Source organism: Bufo gargarizans, chromosome 2 (assembly GCF_014858855.1).
Source record: "Bufo gargarizans isolate SCDJY-AF-19 chromosome 2, ASM1485885v1, whole genome shotgun sequence".
In the NCBI taxonomy this organism is placed as follows: Eukaryota; Metazoa; Chordata; class Amphibia; order Anura; family Bufonidae; genus Bufo; species Bufo gargarizans.
The window spans coordinates 36,675,742-36,689,095 of NC_058081.1; positions in this window are offsets into that span (position 1 = coordinate 36,675,742).

Below are 13,354 nucleotides of genomic sequence, written 5' to 3' on the forward strand. Positions count from 1 at the left end.
GAATCATTTCAAATTGGTTTCTTGAACATGACAATGAGCTCACTGTACTAAAATGGCCCCCACAGTCACCAGATCGCAACCCAATAGAGCATCTTTGGGATGTGGTGGAACGGGAGCTTCGTGCCCTGGATGTGCATCCCTCAAATCTCCATCAACTGCAAGATGCTATCCTATCAATATGGGCCAACATTTCTAAAGAATGCTATCAGCACCTTGTTGAATCAATGCCACGTAGAATTAAGGCAGTTCTGAAGGCAAAAGGGGGTCCAACACCGTATTAGTATGGTGTTCCTAATAATTCTTTAGGTGAGTATATAATACTAGTAACTCCTTACGTGGCAGAGAGTTCTTTACACATTTAAGCACCAGTTCATAGATACAAATATGCCACTCATAGCTAGACCCTTGATTTCAACCTCGCCTCCCTCCCTTCTCTTTTTTCCATGTCAATCAGGTATATTACTACTAGCATTTCCCTTTTTTTCTTTTTCTGCATGACTGGATAGGAAAACAGTAAACAAAGAAAACCCCCATGAGAGCCCACAAACTCCTTGAAAGCTAAGCATGCAAATTCCTACACTTATGGTTTCCATACGTTTCAATGGTATACTCAGGTAATGTAAAACTGTGAAAATGTTGTAAAAAGAATGGCATCCTTATAGTGAGCCCTGAGGTGATCATCATATGATTTACTATTCTCCACTAATTCTTCTGGATCTCTCTACAAGATTTGACACTGTAGACCACCATCTACTCCCCACTATGCTCCAATCTATCATCCTTAAGGATACCATTCTCTCTTGGTTTTCTTCCTATCTCTCTGGCCTCTCTTTCAGTGTATCAATCACTGGCTCTACCTCCCCTCGCTTTGCTGTTGGGATTCCTCATGGTTCAGTCCTAGCTAGGTCTTCTCTTCTGTTCTCTCTACACAGCCCAGATCGGGCAGATTTGGTTTACAGTACCATCTCTATGCTGATGGCACCCAACTTTATACTTCATCCTGTGTCTTCACCTCTGCTGTACTACAGAATGCCAGTGACTGTCTGACAGCTGTCTCTAACATCATGCCCTCACTATATCTGAAAGTTAATCTTTCAAAAACTGAACTACTTTCCCCCATCTACTAACTTACCTAAACCTAATATCTCCATTTTGGTCAGTGGTACTATAATAACTCCTGGACTGTCTTGGGGTCATGTTTGACTTAAAGGGGTTATCCCATGAATAATGTAAAAAATTAAAACCAGACATCATATAGTCAATGACAATCTCTTTCTAATAAAGCTAGACCAGCCCTGTACCTCACATGGATCCAGAGATCTCCCCATTCATTGCTCTGCTGGATTTCTATCAAGCTGGCAGCTCAAGGGGCGTGTCTTTTCTTTTGCAGCTAAGGGGGAGTGTCTATGCTCTACCTATCACAGCTCAAGAGGCAGCTGAAGGATGAAACTGAGCACGTGCGGCCTTCTCAGTGAGCAGGACAAAGGCATGAGACATTAAGTGGCGCTATACAGATACATTTTATTGAATAACTCAGTGGCTATACAAAATGTTTAATGACATGCAATTACAAAAGTATTCAGATTCAGGTGCTGGTTTATAAACTGTAGAATATTTTTCGTGGGACAACCCCTTTAACTGTTTTCTTTGTTTCCCCATATTCAATCACTTGCACGCTCTTGTCATCTACACCTCAAGAACATCTCTGGAATCTGCTCTTTTCTCATGGAGTAAACAGCTAAATCTCTTGTGGTTGCTTTGATTCATTCTCATCTTGACTACTGTAATTCATTACTAATTTCTCTTCACTAAACTGTCCCCCCTAAATGCTACAGCCAGGCTCATCTATCTCTCCACCCACTACACCGATGCCTCTAGCCAGCCACTTCACTGGTTGCTCCATCCACCACAGAATACAGTAGAAACTTCTCACCCTCACTCACAAAGCTCTCCACAGTGCTGCACCTCTGCATTCATCCCCTCCCTCATTTCCATCTACCAGCCTACTCCTGCCCTCTTTTCCTCATAGATCATAAGCTCTTGAGAGCAGGACCCTCACTCCTGGTGTTTCAGTTCTATATTAGCCAGTAATTCTACAATTTCTGTTTTGATGTCTTTCTGAACGCTCTGAATTGTAAAGCTCCGTGGAATATGGTGTTGCTACATAAATAGTATTATCATTTATATTATTACATGTGAGAATATCTAGAATACTCACTAGGTCTCATTTCGTTGGCAATAAATTCACATTTGCTTCCATAAAAGAGCTCCTTACAGATGCAGTATCTGCCATTGTAATGGCCGCCAATGCCACAGACGTCATCTATAGAGCGGGAGCACAAGACAAGATATGAACGACTCACCAAATGGTGACCAGATGAGTTGAGATATGATCATGATATATTTGATGGAGCTGGTACAGTGAAGTCATTTTTAACATTTAGTTTGAATTGGGAATATGTTTAACCCTTAGACTCCTAGTGCCATGCATGCACGACAATGGAAGGGTCTTTAATTAAGTGTGCCCACTAGTGAACACAGCGGGCACCATAGCTGGTGGTTTTTCGCCGCTTTAAACAGCAAAGGCCCATGGCTAACATATGCCATTGGCAATAATGCCAATTGAAAGCATTTAACCCTTTCAAGTGTGACCATGGCATCTAAATAAAAAAAAATCTTGAAGCGCGTGCTTCTGAGTAAGGACCGGCTCCCCTGTGCAGCCAATCCTTTATTCTAATGTGCTGAGTCTCTCTGAAGAGACCCAGTGTATTAGAGCTGCAGTTCCTATGGAGACCTGCAGGTGGCAGGCCAACATAAGCTAACTGCAAATTGAGCTTATACTGTAGTTCTATAAAACTACGGTATAAGCTAAAATAAATCTAACTACTGAATATTGTTGCCTCCTAAAGGGAGTAAAAAAGTAAAACTTTTTCTTAAAAAAATGTAAAAAATTAAATCGCCCCTTTTCTCTAGAATAATAAAAAATATATATAAATGATATATTGCTGCATCCTCTGCAATTTGATTGACAGGAGCAGGCAGTGAAAACATCATCACACATGTCCGTGTCAAAGTGCAGAGGTTGCGGTGGTTGCAGAGAGAGCAGAGCCTCTAGGTGTAATGGCAACGCTCCCGATGCTCCTAGAGCTTCATTTGCATTTAGTAAAGCATCATTTTCCTAAGCAATATTGGCACATATGAACATGGGACCAACACAGATGTGTTCAGCTGTCGAGCGCACAAGCAACACGTACAAATACTGTAGGTACAAATCTGCTGACAAATGCCCTTTAATAAAATCCCCTTACTAAATGGAAACTAACAAATTAGAATATGTGACTCACCGGCAGTAGTAGGATCCTGAGTATACTTGGTCATGGATTGTCCTGTTGTTTTGGATTTTAATTGCTCAGTAGTGTCAGATATAATGGAGTTATTATTGAATATGGTAGTCATGTCAGATATGATGGAGTTAGTAGTAGATCTGGTTGTAGTGTCGGATATGAAAGAGTTAGTAGTAGATATGGTAGTAGTGTCAGATTTGATGGAGACAGTATTAGAACTGTTAGTGGTGTTAGATATAATGGAGTCAGAAGTAGATCTGGTAGTAGTGTCAGATATGAAAGAGTTAGTAGTAGATATGGTAGTAGTGTCAGATATGATGAAGTCAGCATTAGAACTGGTCATAGTATCAGATATGATTGAGTCAGTAGTAGAACTCATGGTGGTGTCAAAATTGATGGAGTCAGTAGTAGATCTAGTAGTGGTGTCAGATATGATGGAGTCAGTATTAGATTTGATAGTAGTTTTAGATATGATGGAGTCAGTTTTAGATCTAGTAGTGGTCTCAGGTTTGATGGAGTCAGTAGCAGAATTGGTAGTTGTGGCAGATGTGATGGTGTCAGTAGTAAATCTGGCAGTAGTGTCAGATATGATGGAGTTAGTATTAGGTTGTTTAGTGGTTTTAAATACAAGGTAGTCAGTCGTATATCTAGTAGGATTGTCAGATGACCTGGAGTTGCTAGTGGTTCCAGTGGCAATATGAAAGGTTATAGTGTGACTAGTAATCTTAGTATTACCAGATATAGTAGAGTCAGTAGTGTATGGTGTAGTATTGTCAGATTTAGTAGAGTCAGTAGTGTATGGTGTAGTATTGTCAGATTTAGTAGAGTCAGTAGTGTATGGTGTAGTATTGTCAGATTTAGTAGAGTCAGTAGTGTATGGTGTAGTATTGTTAGATTTAGTAGAGTCAGTAGTGTATGCTGTAGTATTGTCAGATTTAGTAGAGTCAGTAGTGTATAGTGTAGTAATGCCAGGTGTAGAAGACTCAGTGGAGTACAGTGTAGTAACATCAGATGTAGTAGAGTCAATGGTGTATGGTAAAGTAATATCAGATGTAGTAGAGTATAGTGTACTCATATCTGATGTAGTAGTGTACATAAAGTCTATTGTGGATGAGCCAGTTAAGTATGTTTTAGTAAACTCCAAAGTGTTGGAGACAGAAGTGTGATTAGTAAGTTCTAAATCCAAAGTTTGTGTACTTGGCAGGTCAGTTGATTCTATAGTAGATAATTCAGTGTATTCTGTAAAAGGTAATTCAGTGGATTCAATAGAAGGTACTTTGGTAGATTCTGTAGTAGATAATTCAGTGGATTCTGTAGTAGAAAATTCAGTTGATTCTATAGTATAAAATTCTGTGGATTCTGTAGTAGGCAATTCAGTGCATTCTGTAGAAGGTAATTCAGTGGATTCTGTAGTCGATAATTCAGTGGATTCTGTAGTAGGGAATGCAGTGCAATCTGTAGAAGGTAATTCAGTGGATTCTGTAGTTGATAATTCAGTGGATTCTGTAGTAGGCAAAATAGTGGATTCTATAGTGAATGATTTAGTGTATTCTGTAGAGGCAAATTCAGTATATTCTGTAGTAGATAATTCAGTGGATTCTGTAGAAGGTAATTCAGTGGATTCTGTAGAAGGTAATTCAGTGGATTCTGTAGTCGATAATTCAGTGGATTCTGTAGTAGGTGAAATAGTGGATTCTATAGTGAATGATTCAGTATATTCTGTAGAGGCAAATTCAGTATATTCTGTAGTAGATAATTCAGTGGATTCTGTAGAAGGTAATTCAGTGGACTCTGAAGAAGGGCATTCAGTGGATTCTATAGAAGGAAATTCAGTGGATTCCTTAGTAGATAATTCAGTGGATTCTGTAGAAGATAATTCAGTTGATTCTGTAGCAGATAATTTAGTGGATTCTGTAGAAGATAATTCAGTTGATTCTGTAGTAGATAATTCATTTGATTCTGTAGAAAGGTATTTAGTGGATTCAGTAAATTCTACAGTAAGCAATTCAGTAAATACAATCGTAGGTAATTCAGTGGATTCCATAGAAGGGAATTGAGTGGATTCTGTAGTAGATAATTTAATGGATTCTGTAGTAGATAATTCAGGGGATTCTGTAGTGGAAACTTCTGTGGATTCTGTAGCAGATAATTCTGTAGATTCTGTGGTAGTTAATTCTGTGACTTGTGTAGTAGGTAATCCATTGGATCCTGTACTATGTAAACCATTTGATTCTGTACTATATAATTCAGTGGATTCTGTATTTGGTAAATCAGTCATTTCTGTAGATAAGGCAGTGGATACTAAAGTAGATAATTCAGTGAATTCTGTGGAAGGTAATTCAATTGATTCTGTAGCAAGTAAGTCAGTAGATACTGTAGTCATTATTCCAGTGTATTCTGTAGTAGGGAATTTAGTGGATTCTGTATTAGATAATTCAGTGGATTCTGTAGTAGATAATTTAGTGAATTCTGCAGAAGAGAATTCAGTGGATTTTGTAGAAGGGAGTTCAGTGGATTCTATAGAAGGGAATTCAGTGGATTCTATAGTAGATATTTCAGTGTATTCTGAAGAAGATAATTCGGTGGATTCCATAGAAGGGAATTTGTTGGATTCTGTAGTAAATAATTCAATGGATTCTGAAGAGGTGAATTTAGTAGATTCTGTAATAGATAATTCAGTAATTACTGTGATGGGTAATTCAGTAAATTCTATAGAAGGCAATTCAGATAATTCTGTAGTGGGCAATCCCTTGAATCCTGTACTAGATAACCCATTGGCTTCTGTAGTATATAATTCAGTGGATTCTGTATTAGGAAAATCAGTCATTTCTTTAGTATGCAAGGCAGTGGATACTGCAGTAGATAATTCAGTGGATTCTGTGGAAGGTAATTCAATGGATTCTGTAGCAGATAAGACAGTAGACACTGTAGTCATTATTTCAGTGGATTCTGTAGTAGATAATTCAGTGGATTCTGTAGTAGATAATTTGGTGGATACTGTAGTAGATAATTTGTTGGATTCTGTAGTTAATAATTCAGTAGATTCTGTAGTTAATAATTCAGTGGATGCTGTAGTAGATAATTCAATGGATTCAGTAGTAGATATTTCAGTAGATTCTGTAGTAGATAACTTGGAGGATTCTGAAGTAGATAAATCAGTGTATTCTATAGTAGATAATTTTGTGGATTCTGTAGTATAATATTCAATTGATTCTGTAGTAGGTAATTCAGTGGATGCTGTACTAGATAATTCAGTTGATTCTGTAGAAGGGAATTCAGTGGATTCTGTAATTGATAACTCAGTGGATTCTGCATGAGGGAATTCTGTGTTTTGTGTAGTAGATATTTTAGTGTATTCTGAAGAAGATAATTTGGTGGATTCCATAGAAGGGAATTTGTTGGATTCTGTAGTTAATAATTCAGTGGATGCTGTAGAAGATAATTCAATGGGTTCAGTAGTAGATATTTCAGTAGATTCTGCAGTAGATAACTTGGAGGATTCTGAAGTAGATAAATCAGTGGATTCTATAGTAGATAATTCAGTGGATTCTTCTGTATAATATTCAGTGGATTCTGTAGTAGGTAATTCAGTGGATTTTGTACTAGATAATTCAGTTGATTCTGTGGAAGGTAATTCAGTGGATTCTGTAGTAGATAACTCAGTGGATTCTTCATGAGGGAATTCAGTGGATTCTGTAGAATATAACTCTGTGGATTCTGCAGTAGATAATGTAATGTATTCTGTAGTAGATAATTCAGTGGATTCTGTAGAAAGAAATTGAGTGGATTCTGTAGTAGATAATTTAGTGGATTCTGTAGTAGATAATTCAGCACATTCTGTAGTAGGCAATTCAATGGATTCTGTGAAAGCCAATTTGGTGGATTCTGTAGTAGGTACTTCAGTGGATCCTTTAGTTAGTAATTCAGTGAATTCTGTAGTAGATAAGTCAGTGAATTCTGTAGTAAATAATAAAGTTAATTCTAAAGTAGGTAATTTAGTGGATTCTGTAGTAGATAATTTAGTAGATTCTGTAGAAGGGAATTTAGTGGATTCTGAAGAAGGGAATTTTATGTATTCTGTAGTAGATAATTCAATAGGTTCTGTAGTAGATAATTCAGTAGATTCTGTAGTAGATAATTTAGTGATTACTGTGGTAAGTAATTCAGTGGATTCTGTAGTAGGTAATCCCTTGAATCCTGTACTAGGAAAGTTATTGGATTCTGTAGTATATAATTCAGTAGATTCTGTATAAGGTAAATCAGTCATGTCTTTACTATATAAGGCAGTGGATACTGCAGTAGATAATTCAGTGGATTTTGTGGAAGGTAATTGAATGGATTCTGTAGCAGATAAGACAGTAGATACTGGAATTGTTATTTCAGTGTATTCTGTTGTAGAGAATTTAATGGATGGTGTAGTAGATAATTCAGTGTATTCTGTAGTAGATAATTCAGTGTATTCTGTAGTAGATAATTCAGTGTATTCTGTAGTAGATAATTTGGTGGATTCTGTATTAGATAAATTGGTGGATTCTGTAGTAGATAATTTGGTGTATTCTGTAGTTGATAATTCAGTGGATTCTGTAGTTGATAAATCTGTGGATTCTGAAGTATATAATTCAGAGGATTCTGTAATAGAGAATTTGGTGGATTTTGTAGTAGATAACTCAGTGGATTTCATGGTAGATAATTCAGTGGATTCTGCGGTTGAATATTCATTGGATTGTGTAGTCAGCAATTCAGTGGATTTTGCACTAGATAATTCAGATGAATTTTTAGTAGATAATTCAGAGGATTCTGTAGTATATAATTCAGTGGATTCTGTAGAAGGAAATTCAGTGGACTCTGTAGTAGATAATTCAGTGGATTTTGTAGAAGTGAATTCAGTGGATTCTGTAGAAGTGAATTCAGTGGCTTCTATAGTAGATATTTCAGTGTATTCTGAAGAAGATAGTTCGGTGGATTCCATAGAAGGGAATTTGCTGGATTCTGTAGTAAATAATTCAGTGGATTCTGAAGAGGTGAATTTAGTGGATTCTGTAATAGATAATTCAGTAATTACTGTGATGGGTAATTCAGTAAATTTTATAGAAGGCAATTCAGAAAATTCTGTAGTGGGCAATCCCTTAAATCCTGTACTAGATAACCCATTGGCTTCTGTAGTATATAATTCAGTGGATTCTGTATTAGGAAAATCAGCAATTTCTTTAGTATACAAGGCAGTGGATACTGCAGTAGATAATTCAGTGGATTCTATGGAAGGTAATTCAATGGATTCTGTAGCAGATAAGACAGTAGACACTGTAGTCATTATTTCAGTGGATTCTGTAGTAGATAATTTGGTGGATACTGTAGTAGATAATTTGGTGGATTCTGTAGTTAATAATTCAGTGGATGCTGTAGTAGATAATTCAATGGATTCAGTAGTAGATATTTCAGTAGATTCTGTAGTAGATAACTTGGAGGATTCTGAAGTAGATAAATCAGTGTATTCTATAGTAGATAATTCTGTGGATTCTGTAGTATAATATTCAATTGATTGTGTAGTAGGTAATTCAGTGGATTCAGTACTAGATAATTCAGTTAATTCTGTAGAAGGGAATTCAGTGGATTCTGTAATTGATAACTCAGTGGATTCTGCATGAGGGAATTCAGTGTATTCTGTAGTAGATATTTCAGTGTATTCTGAAGAAGATAATTTGGTGGATTCCATAGAAGGGGATTTGTTGGATTCTGTAGTAAATAATTCTGTGGATTCTGAAGAGGTGAATTTAGTGGATTCTGTAATAGATAATTCAGTAATTATTGTGGTCGGTAATTCAGTAGATTCTATAGAAGGCAATTCAGATAATTCTGTAGTGGGCAATCCCTTGAATCCTGTACTAGGTAACTCATTGGCTCCTTTAGTATATAATTCAGTGGATTCTGTATTAGGAAAATCTGTAATTTCTTTAGTATACAAGGCAGTGGATACTGCAGTAGATAATTCAGTGGATTCTGTGGAAGGTAATTCAATGGATTCTGTAGCATATAAGACAGTAAACACTGTAGTCATTATTTCAGTGGATTCTGTAGTAGACAATTCAGTGAATTCTGTAGTAGATAATTTAGTGGATTCTGTAGTAGATAATTTGGTGGATTCTGTAGTAGATAATTTGGTGGATACTGTAGTAGATAATTTTGTGGATTCTGTAGTTAATAATTCAGTAGATTCTGTAGTAGATAATTCAATGGATTCAGTAGTAGATATTTCAGTAGATTCTGTAGGAGATAACTTGGAGGATTCTGAAGTAGATAAATCAGTGGATTCTATAGTAGATAATTCTGTGGATTCTTCAGTATAATATTCAGTGGATTCTGTAGTAGGTAATTCCGTGGATTCTGTACTAGATAATTCAGTTGATTCTGTAGAAGGGGATTCAGTGGATTCTGTGGTAGATAACTCAGTGGATTCTGCATGAGGGAATTCAGTGGATTCTGCAGAATATAATTCAGTTGATGCTGTAGTAGATAATTCAATGGATTCAGTAGTAGATATTTCAGTATATTCTGTAGTAGATAACTTGGAGGATTCTGAAGTAGATAAGTCAGTGGATTCTATAGTAGATAATTCTGTGGATTCTTCAGTATAATATTCAGTGGATTCTGTAGTAGGTAATTCCATGGATTCTGTACTAGATAATTCAGTTGATTCTGTAGAAGGGAATTCAGTGGATTCTGTGGTAGATAACTCAGTGGATTCTGCATGAGGGAATTCAGTGGATTCTGCAGAATATAACTCAGCGGATTCTGAAGTAGATAATTTAATGTATTCTGTAGTAGGCAATTCAATGGATTCTGTGGAAGCCAATTTGGTGAATTCTGTAGTAGATAAGTCAGTGGATTCTGTAGTAAATATTAAAGTTAATTCTATAGTAGGTAATTTAGTGGATTCTGTAGTAGATAATTTAGTAGATTCTGTAGAAGGGAATTTAGTGGATTCTGAAAAAGGGAATTTAGTGGATTCTGAAAAAGGGAATTTAATGTATTCTGTAGTAGATAATTCAATAGATTCTGTAGTAGATAATTCAGTAGATTCTGTAGTAGATAATTTAGTTATTACTGTGGTAAGTAATTCAGTGGATTCTGTAGTAGGTAATCCCTTGAATCCTGTACTAGGAAAGTTATTGGATTCTGTAGTATATAATTCAGTAGATTCTGTATAAGGTAAATCAGTCATGTCTTTACTATATAAGGCAGTGGATACTGCAGTAGATAATTCAGTGGATTTTGTGGAAGGTAATTGAATGGATTCTGTAGCAGATAATTCAGTGGATTCTGTAGTTGATAAATCAGTGGATTCTGAAGTATATAATTCAGAGGATTCTGTAATAGAGAATTTGGTGGATTTTGTAGTAGATAACTCAGTGGATTTCATGGTAGATAATTCAGTGGATTCTGCAGTTGAATATTCATTGGATTGTGCAGTCAGTAATTCAGTGGATTCTGTACTAGATAATTCAGATGATTCTTTAGTAGATAATTCAGTGGATTCTGTAGTAGATAATTCAGTGGATTCTGTAGAAGGAAATTCGGTGGACTCTGTAGTAGATAATTCAGTGGATTTTGTAGTAGAAAATTCAGTTGATTCTGAAGAAGGGAATTCAACGTATTCTGTAGTAGATAATTGAGTGGATCCCGAAGAAGATATTTTTGTGGATTCTGTAGTTTTTAATTCAGTGGATTCTGTAGTAGATAATCCAGTGACTTCTCTGGTAGGTAATTCAGTGAATTCTGTAGTAGATGATTTAGAGGATTCCGTAGTAGATAATTTAGTGGATTCTATAGTAGATAATTCACTGGATACTGTGGTAGGTAATTTAGTGGACTCTGTAGTAGATAATTCCCTGAATTCTGTAGTAGATAACTTAGTGTATTCTGTAGTTGGTATTTCAGTTAATACTTTGGTAGATAATTTTATAGATTCTGTAGTAGATAAGTCAGTGGATTCTGTAGCAGATAATTCAGTAGATTCTGTGGTAGGCAATTCAGTGGACTCTGTAGAAGAGAATTTAGTGGATTCTGCAGTAGATAATTCAGTACATTCTGTAGTAGGGAATTTATTAGATTCTGTAGAAGCTAATTTAGTGAATTCTGTAGTAGGTAATTCAGTGGATCCTTTAGTTGGTAATTCAGAGGATTCTATAGTAGATAAGTCAATGGATTCTGTAGTAAATAATAAAATTGATTCTGTTGTAGGTAATTCAGTAGATTCTGTAGTAGATAATTTAGTGGATTCTGTACTAGTTAATTCAACAAATTCTGTAGTAGATAATTTAATGAATTCTGTATAAAGTAAAGTAGATTCTGTAGTAGATAATCCAGTCAATTTTATGGTAGGTAATTCAGTGGATACTGTAGTAGATAATATAGAGGATTCTGTAGTAGATACTTCAGTTGATTCTTTAGTAGAAAACTCAATTGATTTTGAAGTGAATAATTCAGTGAAATCCATAGTGGATAATTCAGTTAATTCCATAGTAGATATTTTAGTGGGTCCAGTAGCGGGAAATTCAGTGGATTCTGAAGTAGAAAATTCATTGAAATCTGTAGAAGAGAATTCAGTGGTTTCTGTAGTATATAATTCAGTAGTTTCTACTGTAGTTATCACAGTAACTTCTGTAGTGGATTCTGTGGTAGTTAATTCAGTGGATTCTGTAGTAGATAATTTAGTGGATTCTGTAGTTGGTAATTCAATTAATACTTCGGTAGATAATTTACTGGATTCTGTAGTTGATAATTCAGTGGATTCTGTGGTAGGTAATACAGTGAACTCTGTAGAAGGGAATTCAGTGGATTCTGTTGTAGATAATTCTGTACATTCTGTAGTAGGCAATTCAATAGATTTTGTGGAAGCTAATTTGTTGGCTTCTGTAGTAGGTAATTCAGTGGATCCTTCAGATGGTAATTCAGAGGATTTTGTAGTAGATACGTCAGTGGAATCTGTAGTAAATAATGAAGTTGGTTCTGTAGTAGGTAATTCAGTGGATTCTGTAGTAGTTAATTTAACAAATCCTGTAGTAGATAATTTAGTGAATTCTGTCTGAATTAATTTAGTGGATCCTGTAGATAATAATTTAGTGTATTCTGTATTCTGTAATTTAGTGGATCCTGAAGAAGATAATTTTGCGAATTCTGTAGTAGTTAATTCAGTGGATTCTGTAGTAGATAATCCAGTGAATTTTGTGTTAGTTAATTCAATGGATTCTGTAGTAGATAATTTAGAGGATTCTGTAGATACTTCAGTTGTTTTTTTAGTAAATAACTCAATAGATGTTGGAGTAGATAATTCAGTGTATTCTGTAGTAGAAAATTCTGTGGATTTTGTAGTGGATAATTCCGTGGAATCTTTAGAAGGAAATTCAGTGGATTCTGTAGTACATAATTTATTGCAATATGTAGAAGGGAATCCAGTGGATACTGTGGTAGATAATTCAGTGGATTCTGCAAATGGGAATTCAGTTGATTCTGTGGATGTGAATTCAGTGAATTCTATAGTAGACAGTTTAGTGGATACTGTAGTAGATAATTCAGTGGATTCTGTAACAGTTAATTCTGTAGATTCTGTAGAAGGTAATTCAGTGATTTCCGTAGTAGATAATTCAGTGGATATTATAGTAGTTAACTCAGTGTGTACTTCTGTAGATAATTCAGATGATTCTGTAGAAAATAATTTTATGGATTCTGTAGTAGGTAACTCAATGTGTTTTCTAGTAGATAATTCAAAGGATTCTGTAGTGGATAGTTTGGTGGATTCTGTAGTAGATAATTCTGTGGATTTTGTAGTAGATAATTCTGTGGATTCTGTAATAGATAATTTTGTGAATTCCATAGTAGATAATTTAGTGGATTCTGTAGTAGATAATTCAGTGGGTTCTGTATTATTTAACTCAGTGAGTTCTCTCGTAGATAATTCAGAGGATTCTATAGTAGGTAATTCAGTGGATTCTGTAGTAGATAATTCAGTGAAT